Source organism: Prunus mume, linkage group LG5, assembly GCF_029339155.1.
Source record: "Prunus mume cultivar Tortuosa linkage group LG5, ASM2933915v1, whole genome shotgun sequence".
NCBI classification, from domain to species: domain Eukaryota; kingdom Viridiplantae; phylum Streptophyta; class Magnoliopsida; order Rosales; family Rosaceae; genus Prunus; species Prunus mume.
Window position 1 is genome coordinate 824,757 of NC_142702.1, and position 20,030 is coordinate 844,786.

At 40.3% G+C, this 20,030-nt stretch overlaps 1 long non-coding RNA gene and 1 pseudogene across 1 annotated transcript; both read right to left on the reverse strand.

Annotated features, from left to right (window-relative positions):
* Positions 1–10,908: 10,908 nt before the first annotated feature.
* Positions 10,909–12,658, reverse strand: LOC148916567 (uncharacterized). Its single transcript, XR_016126877.1, has 3 exons — positions 12,082–12,658; positions 11,643–11,754; positions 10,909–11,536 (listed from the first exon to the last, which is right to left on the reverse strand). It is a non-coding gene; the product is annotated as an uncharacterized LOC148916567 (long non-coding RNA).
* A 158-nt stretch (positions 12,659–12,816) lies between these two features.
* Positions 12,817–16,837, reverse strand: LOC148916568 (putative disease resistance RPP13-like protein 1 pseudogene; annotated as a pseudogene).
* Between the last annotated feature and the right edge of the window lie 3,193 nt (positions 16,838–20,030).

Below are 20,030 nucleotides of genomic sequence, written 5' to 3' on the forward strand. Positions count from 1 at the left end.
CGCCTGTCACCAGGATGTCGAGAAATATGACCATCTTCATGCTAAGAATGTCGAGCTCGAGCATGACTACCGACACCAAGCGTAACTTGAGATGAATCGACCCAAGGCTCCCAACGCAGCCCTACCTGTGTACCCGAGCGCATACAAGAAACCAGCCGAGCACTCCCACCACAATGTCCCAACCCAGCCTAGGCCCAGCAAGGGTAAAGGCCCCATCTATCCGGAACGACCAAGTCGCGGCTTCTCCGCATCTCCCCACCAAGGAACCGCCTCATGAACCAACAAAGGTCTACCGGGATTGCAGGGACCAGTATCCTGGACCGTCAAACGGAACCCCCTCTTATCTCTGTTAATCTCCAAGACCCAAGCATCAAAACACTACAACACAACTAGTCTTAAAGGATGGGGCTAAGGACCTATCGACTGGAAGTGGGTTGGAATGTGTCTGGAGACTGTCTTCCCTGGAGGACACTCCCAATCACCATAGGCCAAGCACCATCTGTTCCGCCAAGACTTCTGCGTACTCGGCTTATGCCCAATAAAATAACCTCTCTCCTTTGCCTTCCTAAGCAATTGGCTTGTACCCACCAAAGGTTCCCTGTTGCTTGGAGATCGAATACAAGTACATAAACTGCTCAAATGTTGGCTCCCCCAACCCAACCAACCACCAAGCAATGTAAACTCCATGCAGAAGTAGCCAAAAGTTGGGATTGTATTGCCCCAAGATACCCCAACTTGGCCAGCATCATCTGTACCCAAGGATGAAATGGTAGTCTAAGACCATGCTGGTACATATCGGTGAATATCATCACTGAACCCTCCGGAGGATATCTCACTACATCCGCAGCACTAGGTAACCTCAGGCCCACATAGGATGGCACACTATAATCTGTCCGAAGCTCAACCAACTTGGCTTCTGTGAGTGTATTCCGATTCCCAACGGGACACCAACCCGGATGTCCACCCCCTCCAAGCGAAACCATGGCTATACCCACGACTCTGATGGTGATGTCCGATTGCTCGAGCCCACCTCCGGTGTATGTGCCAAGGCTAGAACCCGATCAACACTGGCTTCTAACACTTTATACTTCTTCTGCATCTTCCTATATGCCTCTGACCCAGACTCTACTGATGGCCCAGCCATCTCACCCTCATGAACTCCCATCCTAGCTTCTATAAGCCCTTCTACAAAACTATCTGTCTGGGAACTCTCCTCTTCAGAACAAACATACTCACTGGCCTCTTCACTCTCAGACATCTACAACATGCAGAAACAAGAAAAAGGAACTAATGCACATGCAAAGAGGATCTAAGCACAAAAACACAAAATTGGACAGCCTCTACATGCTTTTTGATCTAGATGCATACATTCAACATGTTCATACTCATGCTCAAGGTGTTCATCATACTCTTCAACATGTTCATACAAAAAGTTGAATTTCATTTCAAGAATTCAAGAGAAATGAGGTCTAACCTTGTTTGCACCACCACCAAAATCTCACCAGAAATCTTTTTCTCCTTCTCACTTTCTGACAATCTTTCTCAAAAAATCTCCAAGTATGATGCCTACGTCACTCCAAGTTCCTATTTATAAGGCCCTAGGGTTACAAGAGAAACCCTAGCACCCTTTCACCTTCCCTCCCAAACCCTAGGCCCTAGGGTTACAAGAGTACCTACACAGCATTTGCAATTACAAATTAGTCAAAAAAAAAAACGAAGGAAGAAGTTGAAGGGACCTTGCCGAACGGCAAGGCCCATGGAAATGCAAAATGGGTGGCCTCACAATTCAATTTTGCCCAGCCTCAAATCACCAAGCCTTGCCAAATTGGCCCAACCTCAAATGGCCCGGCTAAGTGAAAATTCACAAAAGCCTAGCTCACACCAACACTGTCGCAATCAAGGAGGCCGCACTCTAAGGCAAGCCCGGCTACGGAGGATGCCAAAAGGTTATGCCCTTGTCAATTATCCAAGGCCCAGCTCACGGTCCCAAGTCACAAAACAACCAAACCTCACGGAGCCCAGCTCCAAATCCTAGCTAACCCCTAGCCAAAACGGGACCAGCCCAATATTGGCCAAACCTTTTGACACCTACCGAAGGTCTAGCTCTAGGCTCTCACTTCTTGCCGAAAAATCCAAGGTGGCCCAGCTCCAACCGCCTCTACAAGCACAAATAAACAAAAACCAAAAGATGGTCTTGGCCTTGGCCCACTCCACGACAGAAGATGTGTCTCTGACATGCCAAAGACTCAAGTATGATTTAGGTCACCCCAAAACTTTTCCCAACTTACCCTTGTTAAACGGCAAGGGTCATGCTGACCCTTTTGGACCCCCCCTCTCTTGACCTCCACTTCCTTGCCCAGCCATTTCTAAAGCTCATCCACGGTTCAGCCCAAGGCAGGACCTAGGTCCTCATGAGCCCACACCCAGTCTTTTGAACCTGCCAAGGTCTAACTCCCCAAAAAAAAAAACAAAAACAAAAAACAAAATTCTCACAAGGACCCAGCTCTTTCCTTGACAAACAGAGGAGTCATGATGACCTTCAAAAGTATACTCACCTTGCTCAGGACTTGGAACCAACTCAAGACGGAGGAGCCATGATTTGATCTAGACACCCAGGTCACAAGGAATGCCCAGCTCCAAACCCCGAAAGACCCAAATCTAATCGGGTCACCAACAAAAATTCAAAAACATTTAAGCACCCTTGCCGAACGGCAAGGGTTATGTAGCAACAAAATGGAGGCAAAAATGAACAAAATCTCACCTCGAAACTGCTCAAGGCACCCACTCACGGACACTCAGGTGGCCAGCCCCTTTAGTCTCTGCAAACACACCAAGCTATTTGCTCAAGACACCCATTACGGTCTAGAGATCCAAGCCCACCTAGGCACCAGCGGATTCAACGAGGGCCTAGCCTTACAACAAGCCAACGAGCCCAGCTCCAAAGCTTGCCAAAGGCCTACGCTGCAACAAACACAAACTCATCATTTCAAGAAATATAATTGATCCCTCAACCCATGCACCCCTGCACAAGGTACACCAAGAAAAAAAAAAACAACAACAACAAACAAAACAACTGGGAAGGAAATTCAAATAGGACTTGCTGATTGGGAGGCTTACCCAAAACTCTCATGGCACCCACCATGTGAATGACCCCACCAAAAATAAAAAAATGGCACCCAAGTCACGGAAAATCAAATTTTAAGGCTCCAAAATCCTTCAGACCACCCTTGCTCGGCAAGGGCTCAGGGGCTAGGCGGAATGGAATGGCACAGACTTGCGACGCAGATCACGACACACACCCCAATTCCACACCCAAAGACTAACCTTTTTCTTCGACCCTTGCGGCAGCTCCTTTTGCCCAAAGACCCGATATCGGCTCCTTTGCGCTGCAGCTACCTCTTAGCCCACTTCATGTTCACAAAGAACTGGCGAAGGAGGAAGTTCAAAATGGCCTTAGCTCAGCCTTGCCAAGGAAGAGGAAGCTCAAATTTCCTAAACCAGACTCCGCTACAAACACAAGCCACAGCTATCTCTTGCCGAACGGCAAGAGTTGAAACCTATTTATATACTCCCCTCTAAAAGACCAAGCCCTAGCCCTTCTATCCCAATCTTGGCCTCCTTACCGAAGGTACAGAATCCCAGCTACAATATCACAAGGGCCTAGCCACACAAAACCCAGCTCATTCCAAGTACTGGCCCCCCTTTTGATTTCACCTTGCCGAACGGCAAGCATTGTGGGATTGTTTTTATACTCCCCTCAATACCCTAGCAACTACCTGAGTCATACCTAGGCTAAAATTGACAGCCCAGCCCCAACAATTAGCTAGGTCAATGACAAAGGGACCCCAGGCCATATTTTCCCTTTTTTCTTCCTTTAAACAACCTTCCCAAAACTTATCAATCCCAGCTCCACCATTCAAATTCGCCAGGCCCTTTGCCTAGGCCAAACCAAAGGCCTTTCTCTTAGGCTCTTGTTCTTTAAAAGCCCATACCACAAGGCCATTCACAAAAAAAAAAAAGAGCCCAGCTCCTATTTTGGGCACCAGCGAAATGGGCTCCCAAGGGATTCTCTCTACCAAAATCCCATGCCCAGCTCAACAAATATGTGTTACCCAAGCCCATACCACTTGGCCATTCAAAAAAAAAAAAAAGAAAAAGAAAAAAAAGGCCCCGAGTGGCAAGGGGGCTAGGAAAATGGAAACATGGAAGCCCATACTCTTTTCTCCTTCAAGCTTCAACCCAATCTTTTGGGACCCAGGCCTTTGCTACTCAAAATCATCACTTGGTTACCAAACGGCAGGACCCGGGTCATAAACACTAAGGCCCACAGATTTTCTTACTGAAGCTTCAAAAACCCAAGTCTACTTTTCTTTTAAAGGTACCCAGCTACCAACAAACACTGAGGCTAAACACAACTTTTATCATACCTTCCAAGTGTTAACGCAACTTCTAGCTTGACAACTTGGGGGACTAGGGACTGCCCTACGGCTCCCACTGAACCTGGAATGCTCGGTCATTATCACGCAAAAGCTTACAAGTTCCCAACCCAGAAGTCACTTCTTGACCGCGAACTTGGGGGACTACTGTTTACACCATAATCAACCGAGCATATCCAGTCTCAAAACAACTAGCACCAAGACAGACACACCTTCTCTCCTGCCGAAGGAAGACACTCTTCCGAGGTGCCAAGCACCTGTCGAAACTCTCGACTGCCAAAACTCACAAACTGTTAAACCTAATTCTCATGACACGTGTCACCACCGCGGCGACTTGCACAAAGTCCCACATCGGAAATCTACACCATCCCCACTTTCACTTCCCTATAAAAAGGGAACAGTACCCTAGTAAGAGGGGTAACTACTTTTCTGCCTTTTACTATTACTCTGCAAAAGTTACCCTTCTTAGCTGACTTAAGCATCGGAGAGTCTTCGGCCGGCACCACACCGGTGCTCGGAGCTTGACGACTGCTTCCCTATTTTTGTCTTCTGCAGGCTAGCCTTTATTGAAGGCCCACCCTTTCCCTGCTGAAGGCAAATCCCTTTTTCTCTAAGTTGACCCTCTCCGAAAAAGAGCATCAACAAGATTCAAAGTTATTAATTTTTGTTTCTCCTAGCTAATATCTCTAATAAATCTCCTACCTCCCCTTCCACTTTGTAAATTGTCACTCAGTATTTGCGCCATTCATTTCATTTCATACTCTCTGTTTTTTGTGTTCATTTAGTCTTTGTGCCATTCATATTGTCTGCTGCACTGCATAGTGTTGTAACAGCTGTTTGACATTCAAATTAGCAAAAAAGAAAAGAAGTTCGTTTGTCAAGTAATTTCCCGGGATTAAATTTTATTCCGTAGCAATTAATTTTGGCATATTAGATGCTGTCTGTCTTGAATTCAATGTGATAGTTTGAAGGTCAATGACATCACATTGCTTAATTGCAAAAATACGGTGATCAGGATTTGCACACAGTCGCTCTATAATTGCATATACCGATATGCAATTGCACGACACTGCTTGCAATCGCTCAGTAATTGCATATACCGATATGCAATTGCACGACACTACTTGCAAGTGCATCAACCCTCAGTATAACATTGCACAAATAATGCGCACAACCCACCCATGCATTTCTCTCTTGGGTCGGGATTCTCAATCCTTTCAAATTCCAATCCAAATCTTAACCAATCATAACATTAGACATTCAAAACACTTTACGCTCCATAACAAACTATTCAAAAACACAATCAAACCTACCTACCTACCACGAAATCACCTCACTTGCATAATTTAAAAACAAAACTATATATTGTAATTGCATTCAGTGACTTGGATTTGCATACAGGTGATTAGTAATTGCATATAGACATATGCAATTGCATGAACATTACAACCATGAATGTGGGGGTGAATTTTCCATACATTGCGAATGGTATTAATTATGGCTTTGCATTAATTAAACTGTTTCTATTTGCATATATGAAACTTTTTGTTTTCAATTTGGGGTTATTTTACTTTCAGTAGGATTGGTTAAGTGGAATAATTATTTTCTTTTTTGATTAATAGATATGGATCAAAGACGAATGTTGTTGATATTATTGTTGGAGATGTGGCATTTAGAAGGTGATATGGTTGGCACCATTGGAGCATTGGATGAATGGACCACTTGGAGGAATGACTTGGCGTTCCAAATGTATAATGAGTGGCAAGGAAATGCGAATAACTAGCCAACTCTTGTTATTTATGTTTGAGTTCTTAAGGTGTTTTCTTTTTTATGTGATTGTAATTTGTATTTGAGGCATGATAAGTCGGCCTTAACAATGTATTGATTGTGGTATTAAAGAAAATTTATCAATTTGTTCGTTGAGCAGTTGCTTAGTGACAATGCTTGAGGACATGGCCTAGATAAGTTTGATGCATCTATCTTTTTGGAAACACCACAAATGATGCATTGATAAGATTGGCTTCATTTTGGAAACACCACAAATTGTGTAACATTTTGCTAGCATTAAAGCCATATGGTTCATGGTTGTGCGGCTTATGAGTTTCATTTTGAAATTGTGGATGTTTATTTGTATGTATTAATGGTAGAATTGTGTGTAGCGAACTAAACCTCTAATTTCTGAGTCATGTAGATGACTTTGGCATATATGAAAATTTTCTAACTTTTGCGCATATGAAATGTACATGTGAATTTGGTTTGGAGGAAAAGAAATGTATATTGTCAATTTGGTAATTCTAATAACAAAAAAACTTACATTTAATTATTTAAAAATTATTATTTTTAAATATAAAATTATTATTTTTTAGTCCCACACAGCACCAAACATAGGTCTTGACTATTTTTACAATCCAGCTTCTTAGTCCGATGCAGCACCAAACGTAGGTCAGTACTTAATTCAGCTTAGTCCAATCCGAGCTAATCCGAGACAGTCCCAAGATTTAGTCCAGTCCATGACAGTCCGCCGTACCAAACGACCCCTATGTTCCTAGTGGGAGTGGCCTACGAAAGGAATTGTTACGGGAAATGCGTGATCCGCAATGGGCTGGACATCCTGGTGTGGATAGGATGATGGCATTGGTTTCAAGGTCCTACTACTGGCCAAAGTTGGAGGACGACATAGAAGCCTACGTGAAGACTTGCTTGGTGTGTCAAGAAGACAAGTTTGAGCGGAAGAAAGAGGCGGGACTTCTACAACCACTTCCTATACCGGGAAGACCATGGCAATCAGTGTCGATGGATTTCATCCCCAACCTACCGAAGGCGGAAGGTATGCGGTCTATCCTTGTTGTGGTTGATAGGTTTTCCAAGTATGTGGTTTTCATAGCCACACCGCATGCTTCTCCTGCGGATGTGACAGCAGGGTTGTTTATTAAGCATGTGGTGAAGTACTTTGGATTGCCGGAGGATATCATTAGTGATCGAGATGCTAGGTTTACAGGCAGGTTTTGGACAAGTTTGTTTAACATGATGTGGTCTGAGTTGAAGTTCTCCACTGCTAATCATCCTTAAACGGATGGCCAAACAGAGAGGATGAATCAGTTATTGGAAGAGTATCTTAGACATTCTGTGACAGCAAGTCAAAAGAATTGGGTGGAGCTGTTGGATGCTGCTCAGTTTTGCTACAGTCTACATCGGTCCTCGGCTACAGGTTTGAGTCCTTTTGAGTTGGCAATGGGTCAACAGCCTCGAACACCTTAGGAAGTTGCGGTGCAACGGACTAGAGGGAAATGCCCCGCATCGTATAGATTCGCTTGTTCCAAACAAGAGTTGTTGGAAGAAGCTCGAGACAGTTTTTCAAAAGCTAGGAGAAGGATGAAGAAGTATGCTGACAAAGGGAGGAGGGCATTGGAATTCAAAGTTGGGGATAAGGTATTGCTTAAACTTACTCCTCAAATTTGGAAAAAGATAAACAGCGAGGTAGTCCATAGGGGACTCATCCTGAAGTATGATGGACCTTTTGAGGTGATCAAATGTGTGGGGAATGTTTCTTATCGTTTGAAACTGCCGGATCGGTTGAAAGTACATCCAACCTTTCATGTAAGTTTTCTTAAGCCATTCTTTGAAGATTCTGAAGATCCTTTGAGAGGTCAAGCTTTGAGGGCACCTCTTGTGATTCAGAAACGATTTGACAAGGAGGTCGAAAAGAATTTGGATCATAGAACACAAGGGCAGAGTAAGAAGAGTAGGCGGACAAATTATTTGGTGCAATGGAAGGGAGGCACCGACGAGGGCGTCGGTCTCTTCTAGTGGGGGTGGTTTGTAAGACCCTTACAAGTGCCATGACATTGCGTAAGTGCCATGGCCAAGTGTGGCAGCAGCTGTGCAAAAGGTTTGGCGGCGGTTGTCAAAGAAATATGCAAGACTACCTTGGAAGCCTCGACAGCGCATGTGGGACAAGTGCGCAGCGCACATAGGCAGCACATGCAAGAGCACACAGCACAGCGTACATAGGCAGCACGCAAGCTGGCAGCGAATGCTGCGTGGGCAGTTATACAGGCGGTTGGCTGGCAGGATGTGCGCAAGAGGTGGGTAAATCGTCCTGGCAGATTGTGTACATGGTGCTGGCAGATCGTGCAAGCAGTTGGCTTGCATGATGTGTGACGGTTGCTGGCAGTTTTGTGTGGGCAATTACATGGGCAGTTGTGAGGAGAAATTCCAGCAGATGTGCAGCAAGAAAAGGGCATGTCTAGGCGGTTACGCATGGTAGTGGCAAAGTGGCATGCATGGGATGCATCATGTGGAGAAGGCAATGTCAGTGGAAGGAGTGGGCGGTTACCTTGCACCTTTGTAGGCATACAACATGGCATGATGGCATGTCATGGCCATGACATTGACACATGGCGCCACAAGCAAAAAAGAAGCCTTAAGAATAGGAGTTCGTGGGTTTCTTTTTGGGTTAGTGGCATGGTAGTTTTTAGGAGGAAAACTACCCATGTCATGGTGGCCACGCGCGTGGCAGACACATCACCTAGGCAGTTGGGGTTGTCAACTGTGATAGTCTATAAATAGGCCTTAGGTAGGCATTATAGACGTAGAGACGCGATGACACGAGAAAAAGTAAGACAGCAGAGTGCATGTGCTGATCTACTTAGTGTCTTAGGCAAAGTGTATCCTTGTCTTGTGCAAAGAAAGGTTGGGGGTGTTGCCCTGTAAAGTGCATTGTGTCTAATATTGTGTGTGAGAGTGCGAGTGGCTGAGACTGTGCTTGGTGTACAGTGCCATTACAAGGGTTGAAATTTGGGCGAAAATTGACCCTTGTAACACCTACTATTGGATTATTAGTACTGTTCGCCAACATTGAGTTATCAAGTTGATGGGTTAACTTTTAGCTTGGTGAAAGAAGCCTTTAGCTTCTAGATAGTTCCTATTTTCATTTTCCTTTCTTTCAATCTGCAGCTTTAGCCCGTTGCTCAATCAGCCATAGCTTCTAGTATTTTGTATTTTTTTTGGGGTGATGAATCCATAAATGACACTGGATCTGAAAATGGGAAAGAAAGTGCAAAATATACAATCCAAATGGGACACCACTGCATGTTTGGTATCCGAGAAAATGAGTTCCAAAAAACTCAGCCAAAGAGAAAAAAATTCAATCTTGAAGGAAATGACATCACCACCTCGTAGAACATCAACTAAAAAACTCATCTTGGAGGAAATGGCACTACCTCATTGAAACCCATCAACTAAAAAATGGATCTTAGCTACTCTTCTTAGTGTCCAAGATGGAGTTTCACTAAATAAATTGCACCATGCTAGTCTAAAGTGGGATTTGCTTAGTTTTCCAGATGGGTCTTTCTACCAAAAATGAAAAAAGGTTAAGCATATAGTTAAAAATAGGAGAGGATCAACACCATTTGAAACCACCAATGACGAAAACATCAGAGTCATGCATGTTGTCGTTGTTCAATTTTGAGAAGCCTTCGATTCTCCAAGTGAAAGACCCAGTGAGGAAAATATCATTTTCTACCTTGGTCTTCTTCATTCTACTAACAACAAAAAACCCAAAAAATGTTTAGCAAACAACAACTAGTTCCCAGGACCAAATATCATATCAGACCCACAATGGTTTTGAGAAAGCTACCTTCCAATGGTGATTTTCTGATCAGACAAAGAAAGAGAATTTTCGGATAAAGACATTGGAAAAGAAGGCCAGCACAAAACTACAGCATTTGTGGCAGCGCGGATTAAAAAGCTTCATGTTTATTTGTCTTATCTGTTTCATAGCTTCGAAAGCATTTTTTTTTTCTTTTTAATTTCTTTATTTTTGGATATAAACATGTTCTTATTTTATTTTTTGAAAACTGAAAACATAACATATGCAAGTAATTCACAAATATGTTTTGTTCCACTAATACGAAACTAGAAACCAAATGTATTTAGAAACTACTCTAAACACTCATAAACTGATTATTCTACCAACAGCACTTTTAACAAAAAGTTTACCAAACGCCAAACTGCTTTTCTCACTGATTTCTCTCACAGAAATATGATAATGATTATTTTCACAGCACAGCAATACCAAACTGGCCCTATAAGTATTTTTCGTTTTTGTCGAATTCAATGAGTATTTAAGTTAAGAATTGATTTTCTATTTTAAAGATAACATGATATACAAATTGACTGAGAAGAAACCAGGTATTATAATGGCCAGGAATCGGAATTGCAATTTCGTGTCATTCTCCAAAACTTTTATGCAGCTGGAGCATAATTAAAAGATATTCAGAGGTGTAAATGGGTTGTGTTCCATTTTAGTTTTAAACTCTGTCAAACAAAGTCCATTTTACACCTAAAAGGAGAAAATAAGATAAACAAAAACATGAAAATCAATTGGGTTTATAATTGTACTGTTACTGTGCTGCCCATGCCTTCTAGAGCCCATGAACATGATCATCATTTTTATAATTGTAGGGGGATATCAACTTAAAACTTGAAAGTATTATTTCCTGCTGCATCAACTTAGGCATCCAATAGAACAAATTGAGCTATGTATGTGAACAATCTATTTCCCAGTTAAGCATGGAAAATGAGGAGAAAAAAAAAGACAAAACAATAAGCCCCTTTCACGGAGGCTAAACCGTGCAATACAGTGTGCAACCACATTAGAAATACGAGGAACATGCTGGACACAAATTTGGGTATTTGACGCAATTAAGCTTCAATCTTGTCACGAGTGATTGCTTAGCCATGAGTGATTGCTTAGCAGAAACTGGACTTGTGCTGGGGTTAAATGATGCAGCTTGACAAAAGAACTCAGATGGACTTTTCTAGAATTGTCAAGAAATGTCATTATCTCCTGTCAATCAAAATACTCCATATCTAGCATTTGCAAACAAGAACTTTGAGAACAGGCTGCAAGAAGAAATGGCATCCATTTCACCATCAATCATTCCTGTCTCGACCTCGACCTCGACCAATTTCCGAAGCTCATCAAGGATTGAATTTTGAGAACCAAACATATGTTGCAACAACAGTGGCATCAGAGACCTCGAGATCAGCTCTGATTCCTTCACCATCTATCTCACTTGCAGGCATCTTCAGAAAAACTGAAAAGAAAATATTGTCATGAAAATTCTTTCAGAAGAAAACACCAAATAAACAACAATAACCAAAGAATACAATATCTATGAATATGCTTGGTCAGATCCTTACATAATCGAACAGTGAAAGGCATTTACAATGAAGTAAGCAGTCAAGCTGACATCAATGATTGAACCATGAGCTTCGACTCTGAAATCATGCATGGGAAATTTTTTTCTCAAGTCTGCAAGTACACATACAACATAAATATTGCATCAAAAGAATCTAAACTACAGCAGCTTGCTTATTTAATACGATGACAGATAAAGAAAATCCCTAAACTAAGAGGATAAAGAGTCCATTAAGGAGCCCAAGAAATGAACCCTCCCCTCCTCACCCTCTCTCCTTTCAAATCACCAAGGACCCTCACATCCCTACATCAAACAGCCTAGTAAATTGTCATTACATCAAATCTTCCCAAAACCATAGCCCTCATCTTTCCTCCAAAGAGTTTAAGCTTCACACACAACAATGCATTACACGACGCAGGGTTAAACCAGCTGAATCTTACCTCCTTAACTGGCCGCAAACATACAGTTAAAGCTACTAGGCAGTGAAGCAGCAGATGGACCAGAGATAGGGCAAAAGTCACCTCCTTTGAACCATGTGACTAGTATAAATTCCTCCATTGTTGAAGAAGAAATCGATCTTTGTGATCAGAATTACAAGAGCATTACATATCTACACAAGCTTCAAGCTGCTAACAGAATAACCAATGGGGAAGGAAGTACGGATGTGAGTTTGTGCCATGCCACCTATGTCAAAGAGTATCAATGAAAACCAACTTTTTTTTATAAGAAACAAAACAGGGGAAAGACAAATGAGAAGGATAGAAAAAATTAAAACATTACAATTTACAAAACAGGGGACAAGTTAACATTTATCTTACAACTTTAAGCTCACAGGTTATCCATAGACATTGATTACAATCTAAACTACTCAATCTAAATTACTGAGCATTAGAATAATACAAATCAGATTGAGTTTTTGTCTAAAGCAAAAATTGTTCTTCTTCAAAATGATTTTGATCAGAAAAAAGCATGAGACCAGTAAACAAGAGTGCCAAGGTAATTGACAAAAAACGTTAATTGGATTACGTACCTGAGTGTGATATCATATCATATGATGATGACTTGGTCATTTATCTTGGTCCAATCTTTTCCCGTCTTATTCTGATACCTTTTCTCCAGGGCAGAACAATTCCGGATGGAAAGTGAAGAAAGAGATGGCGGCAAACCCTCTTCTGGCATGAATTGGATGTTGAAGTCCCTCTCCTGGCAGGAATTGGAGGTTTTCACACGCGTCAATTTGTAGCAATTGGAGAGAAGTGAGGTGTCGAAGTCCCTCTCCTTCTCCTGGCAGGACTTGGATACTGTCACACCCACTAATAACTAGAGTGCGAAGACTGGTAGGGAGCAGGTGTTCCTTGAGCAACGTCTCTAGGATACTGCCACCAATTATAAATGATTTAAGGGAGACAAGTCCTTCCAATCCCCAGTACTTTACCACTGGAGCCCTCAGCCTCTCACAACTACGAATGCACAAATCTCGGATGTTGGGAGGCAAACCCCCTTATGCAAATGACTCCAGATTTGGAAGATCATCCACCTGCAACAGTCGAAGGGCTGTGAGGGTGTGAATGCCTTCGGGCAATGACTTGAAATTCTTGCATCTGGAGACTGTAAATTCATTCAAGTTGGGAGTGGGCCATCCTCCCTGACATTGAAAACACATCAAATTTGGACAATCAGAGATAAACAATTCTCTGAGATGACTGAGATTCTCATTAACTTCTTCTTCAATGAAGGAAAGGGATTCCAGATTCTCACTACCCCTAATGTCAAGCTTCTTCAATTTGGGAAAAATGCTCACCCGGAAGTTCCTTAGTGAATCACAGCTATTCTTTATCTCCAAAGACTGCAGCGATGTTAATTTGGCCAACATCTCTTCAGGTAGGAATTCTAATCTCTTACAGTTCTGTATATAAAGTGTTGTCAAAGTAGTGGGTAACCCATCATTAGGGAACGAAGACAGCATTGGACAATTCCAGAGACTCAAACGTTGGAGACAATTGCGATTGGGCAAGCATTGTATGTCAACGAAATTTCCAATTTCCACGAGTAATGATAACAGACCCTTTTGGCATCCACCTTCGATTTCCAACTCTTCAAGAGAAGTGTAGTTAAGACTACTGGTTGTTGTAGTATTGGCCCCTTCATCATGTAAAACCTCACACCCAGACACCGTAAGCTTCTTCAAGCAAGGCAGATGACAAGGCAAGCTTCTGCTCAGCTTCGGACAGTTGGCTAGAATCAGCTCTTGGAGACGAGGGAAATCTGGACCATATTCGCTTCCACTTGCACTTGGTACCCATTCCTCCCACTCTGCCATCTCCATAAACTTTAGCTTCTCCAGTGATTGAAATGGCTGAATAAGAGAAGCTCCATTTCTGCCATAGAATTCCACGCCAATCATCTTAACAGACTTCATTCTTTCTATACAGAGCTCTTTGAGAGAGGGTAGCCGCCCAACTGGTGGCAGTGACCAACAATAACTACAATCACTCAGATGCATGACTTGTAAATTAGAGAAGGACGAGTCTCCTAACCAATTCGGGAAGTTGGTTCCACCGTAGAATCGGATGGTTAGTATCTCTATATTCATGCAAGGGTGGAGCTTGTCAAGTACATCTTTCTCCTTTTGGGAATCATCAGCATCCTCTGCACCCCATGCCAACTCTAACTCCTTGAGATCTTTTTTGTCCTTCAAATTGGCTTGCAATGCATCCCTAGCATCAGCTACATTTTGTAGCTTCAAAATTGCAAGTTTTCCTTGAAGCTGCGGGAACTCCCTCAGTTCTCCTATGCTTGACCCAGCAGATCTGCCCACAACAAAAGTAGTCAATTGTCTCAAACTTTTCAGCCTTCCCATTTGCACCGGCATCTCTTCAATTTTAGTTCCACTGACATCAAGATGATGCAAATTAATCAACTCTCCAATTCCTGCAGGCAATTTAGTAAGAGAGCTACAACTTGCCAACGTTAATTTTTGTAAATTAATCAATTTTCTGATGTCTGCAGGCAATTCAAGGAGAGAGGAACAATTTGACAATAGTAACGTTTGCAAGTTGTAGAGATTGCAAAGTACCCCAGGTAACCTTTCAATTGCGGTATGGGAAAGATCCAAGTAGCGCAAGTGAATGAGGTTTCCAATAGAATCAGGTAACTCAATGACATTTTGATAACGTGACAATTATAGCACCCGTAAACATCTTAGTGATGGCAACAAATGTTGTAGAACCTTTTTACTTACATAAAATTCTGCATAATATCTATTTTGTTTTAAAGAGGTAGGTAGGAAGGTCCTCAAACACTTAGCCCCATATAATGGCTCAAATTTTGAAGCAACATCAAATTCTCCCCTAGCATATGACAAATGACGAGCTCGTTTAACTTCACATGATTCCACCCCTTCCAGCCTAAGGCAAAACCCCTTAGAGATGAACATAGCCAAGTCATGAATGAGGTCATGCATTGTGAAACTGAATTCTCTTGACTTTTGAAACAGTGACCGAGATAATAGCTCATCAAAGTATTTTCTGGCCACTGATTCCATAATCTTCCCATTATCAACTTGAGTAACTAAGCCTTCTGCCATCCATAATTGAACTACATCTTCCTTTTCAAACTCATAATCCTTTGGAAAAACTGAACAATAAACAAAGCATCGTTTTAATTGAGCGGGGAGATAATGATAACTCAACCATAGAGCTGGAAGAATGTCAGTTGTACCATAGGGTAGGTACCAAATATTACTATTTAGTATTCTATTCCACTCCTCAGAATCTATATTGCAACGTAACAAACCCCCGAGTGTTTGTGCAGCTAAGGGCAACCCTTTGCACTTGAGTGCAATTTGCTTGCCAATGCCTTCCAAGTTTGAATTTGCACTATAGTTTTCATTTCCAAAAGCATGTTTAGCAAGTAACAACCAGCAGTCTTGATGTGACAATGGTTCCAAGAATTGAATGGGAACATTTTTCATTAAAGATGCCACATTTTTGTTCCGTGTTGTTACAATGACTTTGCTTCCCCTTGCCCCTGAATTAAAAGGAGTTTGGAGGCGCTCCCAATCACCATAATTTTCATTCCACAGATCATCCAACACAAATAAAAATTTCTTTCCCCTCAACTACTGTTCTCTTAATTCAACTTGAAGCAAATTCAGATCTGTCATGTTACAAGGTTTTGAAGTGACTGACTCAAGAATAGTTTTAGTTATTCTAACAGCATTATAGTCTTCTGAAACACAAGCCCAAGCTTGAAGTGTAAAATGCCCTTTCACCTTATTGTTGTTGTAAAGCATTCGAGCAAGGGTTGTCTTGCCAACCCCACCCATTCCAACAATGGTGAGGACAGACACATCATCCTTGCTTGCATCATCAGATAGCAACACTTTTGATAAATTTTCTTGGACTTCATCTCTACCATATACACAAGGTTCATGAACCAAGGAAGTTGTTGGAGTTCTATGCGAAACCTTCCTCCTAGCAACTTCTCCCAGACCAAGAGCAATTTTCTGTTGTACAAAGTTTTCTAATCTTTGCAACAACTCTTGTATCTTAACATTCATGCTTTGATAAAAATGATTACGAGAAGAAGGGAGTAAGTTCCACACCTTATTGGTTAATTTGTGGGTTTGATCCTCACCTTCCAGCTTGCATCGCAAAGCTTCAGTGTCGATCTCATCCAGCAAGTCCTCTACATCAAAGACAGCATGCTTGAGCTCGTTAAGCCACTCTCTCACAGCAGGGTTCACAATTTGCTTCTCCTCTGCATCATTGAGCACCACGAACAAAGTCAGCAGTGTCGTCTTCAAGTTCATGAGGAGTGGTTCGTCGAGTTTCTTCTGCCGAAATAAGTCAATGAACTCAGCTGAAGCAATTCTGTCACACAACACCTCGATAGAAGCAGAGATGAGAGCCTCTCCGATCAAAGCTGCTGCCATTTTTCTCTGCTTTGCAAGGGATTTGGATGAAGTAATACTCCAAGGTTTGCAGAACTTGGAAATACAGGTTCGTGAGGAAGTATGAAAGCCTTTTGAGATTGTAAATAACATGAACTGGTAATTAGCCTGTAAATAAGCTTTGAAAACTCTCTCACTTTGCAGGACTACTGTTCTTTGTGCACTCACATCATGGAACTGTGGCCACCGATGTTAATATGCAAAGTTGGATGCCAAAATATTGCGTACACTGGCCAAAATGGTGCAAGATGCTATCAACTTTTTTTTTCTTTTTCTTTTGGTCGGACAAAGATGCTATCAACTATCACCAGCAAAATCCAATTTTGAATATTTACAGATGTCATTGTTTGATTGGGTTGGGATTCTTATCTAAGATGGTGACCTATCCCTGGTTAGTACATGGGAAGAAGGGCGGATGAAGAAAGTTGCTAAGCATCCCTGGTCACCAATAAAGCATAAAATGAAAGGTGGGGAAGTTATTGCTAGCTGTAGGATCAACTTAGCAATAGCACAGCAAAGCATAAAATGAAAAGGAAAAGAGAGAAACAAAAAAAAAAGAAAAAAAAGAGAGGAAACCTATAATATCAGAACCTATAATATTCTTTTTTATTGTAAGAATATCAAAACCTATAATATTCTTTAACAAAATAAACTGTATGGTGAAACCTACACTAGTGATCCTAAACGAAACAACGAATTTGAGTGAACAACGTTATATTGTGAGTGTTTTTTGTGTGTGTGTTTTTGTGGCTTTATGGTTTTAGTCTCGTTGATCAAATTTTGACATCAACATGTTATGTACTTCGTTGTTTCATCTTATAAATATAACTAGCTCCTTGCTACACGCATTAACGTGTGCCAATTGAATATTTTTTGTTCTTATTGTTTTGTTTTTTTAATTGTTAAAAACTGAGTTTATAACTTTTTAAATAAAATATATCCAAAATAGTGTAAATTTTTGAAAGTGGTTATCTCTTAGTTTTATGAGCAACTTTTCTTGTGTTCTTTATTTATTTATTTCAATTTAAACAGATTGTGAATGTATTATTTTATCTTAATTAATGAATTGCATTCTCCTTTAACGTTTTTATTAACTATGACAATTTGTGGGATTTTGAATGTTTAACCTTTTTTATTTATTTTTATAATCAGTATATAGATGAGCTTCTTCAAAACTTCAACATAATATCTACGTGACTTGTGTTATGTGTATTATTATTTGTAGATTTCTTTCTTTTCCCCAAGTCCACCATTCCATATAAAGTGTAATTTTCTTAAAACAAGAAATTAATATTTTTAATGACCCACCAAACAATTTATACTAGGAACTAATTCCAAATTCTCATTGTAAATCATTCCATCCAAAGGGACCAAAATTTGTTACATAACCATAATGTCATCAGAATACTGTTTGATTCCTCAAAAAGGAAACGTGTACAATTTGAAGGGATAACAAATTTCATTTATAGAGTTGACCTTGCCATGAGAAATAGCATCCACTAGCAAATGTGCCCGCACGATGTTGCGGGTTTAAGTTACGAAATAAAGACTAATAACATGTTCTATATGTTGCTTGTCATCTTAAAATATTGATCAAATTTTGGGAAAACTGAAAATGCACAATAACAAATTAAATCAGGGATATAATTAACTGCAATAATTAAGTTTTACTAAAGGTTTGGCATTTGGGAATTAAGAGATTCCAGTCGACAAAAGTCTCTCTTCCGACAGTATAAGCAAATATCATTACAAAATCATTTATCCTTCAAAAAGGATGGAAACAGTTTCATAATATTAGAAAAATCAAAAGGGGAATTTAATAATTTGTCGATTGTTACAGTGGTTTTCTGGTCACAGGTTGCACTTCTAGTAGAGTGTCAAATTGGGACAAAAAACTTTGAAAAATTAGGCAGAATCTTTAAGAAATTGTAACACAACATGGTATACAAACTTTATAGATGCAGAAATCATTTTGTTGCAAAATTACCTCACTCAACACCTAAAAAACATAGAATGAAGACAAAAAGCAAGAAAAAAATTGAAAAATTGCAATTTCTGATTTTCTATTCCCAAAACTGTCCAAATATGTTTTTCTTTGCAGTGTTTTTATATGAGATGCCTGAACTTCATTAGTCCACTTCTAAAACAAAAGAAAAATCTTGGAAAACAAAAACAAATAGAGATAGAAGAAAACAAAATATCAGCCATCATCAAAACCCAAAGCCAAAAATCAGAGTCAAAGTTTGACCAATAGATCAATAGTTGGGAAGGGAAAAAAACATTCAAGAATTAAACTGTTATTTCTTAATTACATCTATAGCCTAATAAAGCAAAATGGACACACACCGACAATAGCACAACTATATAGAAGTACATTCTATGAGCAGAAAATATAGATCAAACTCTGTTAGATGACTTACAGAGATATATATACTCATTCATCAAATAGCTGTTGTGCAATATGAAACAATGGTAGTGCACACAGAGAAAGAGATCATCTTTTTCCCTTAAATCAATTACACATTGTCACTCTCTCCTCACGTTGGGAGTTGTCAAGTACCTAGTTACCAAAATACTTAAAAAGGATTCACTGACATGCTCAAATATTGTAATCATCTAAACCTATCATTACAACAACAAATTAACAACCTGTTATAGCAGCAAAATCATTACAGAATCAATTTGGGCAAAGAATGAAAGGATTCAACAGTATGTTCAGAAATCCATCAGCAAGTCATTAATCTATTAAAAAGTTTAGTGGATGCAAACAGTGCTATCATGAGTTTAGGCTATTTATATATACATTGAGATGCAAACAGTGATATCATGAGTTTGGACTATTTATATATACATTGAGATGTAAACAGTGTGATCATGAGTTTGGCAAGCTTATGTTGCAAAACATAAACTAACATCATGTTTAATATGCTGCTTATTATGTTAAAATATTGTGCATATTTTAATATATCAAGCAGCTATTAAAACATCAAAATATGAGCAGCCTTAAGTTGCATATTGTTCAAAAAAACTTGTACATGCGTTTATCTATATTTTAATGAGTAGTGCACATGGATTTTTCTTCTTTGATGCTTTTGGTACAGGGCTTTTGTTGTTGCTGCATTTGTTGTTTGGTTGACTAATGCCATTTTTTCTCCTTTTTAGAGGTTTTAGCTCTGTTGGCATAAAGTCAAAAATTAGCAAGTATTAATTATTATGATAGAATTAAGTTTAATAAGTAAACATAAAAAATAACAATGAAATACTTTGTGTGTAATGTGTGTATCAGTGAGATGAATGAATTGAAAAGGAAAGAGCACAAACTCTGATGTGGCAGTAGGAGAGGTGGTTTTGGAACTGCCTTGGACTGTTTTCTTCTTCAAACTGATAATTGGTAAATTGTCGAAGTGACACATTTTCTTCTCTGGTTTGCACAGC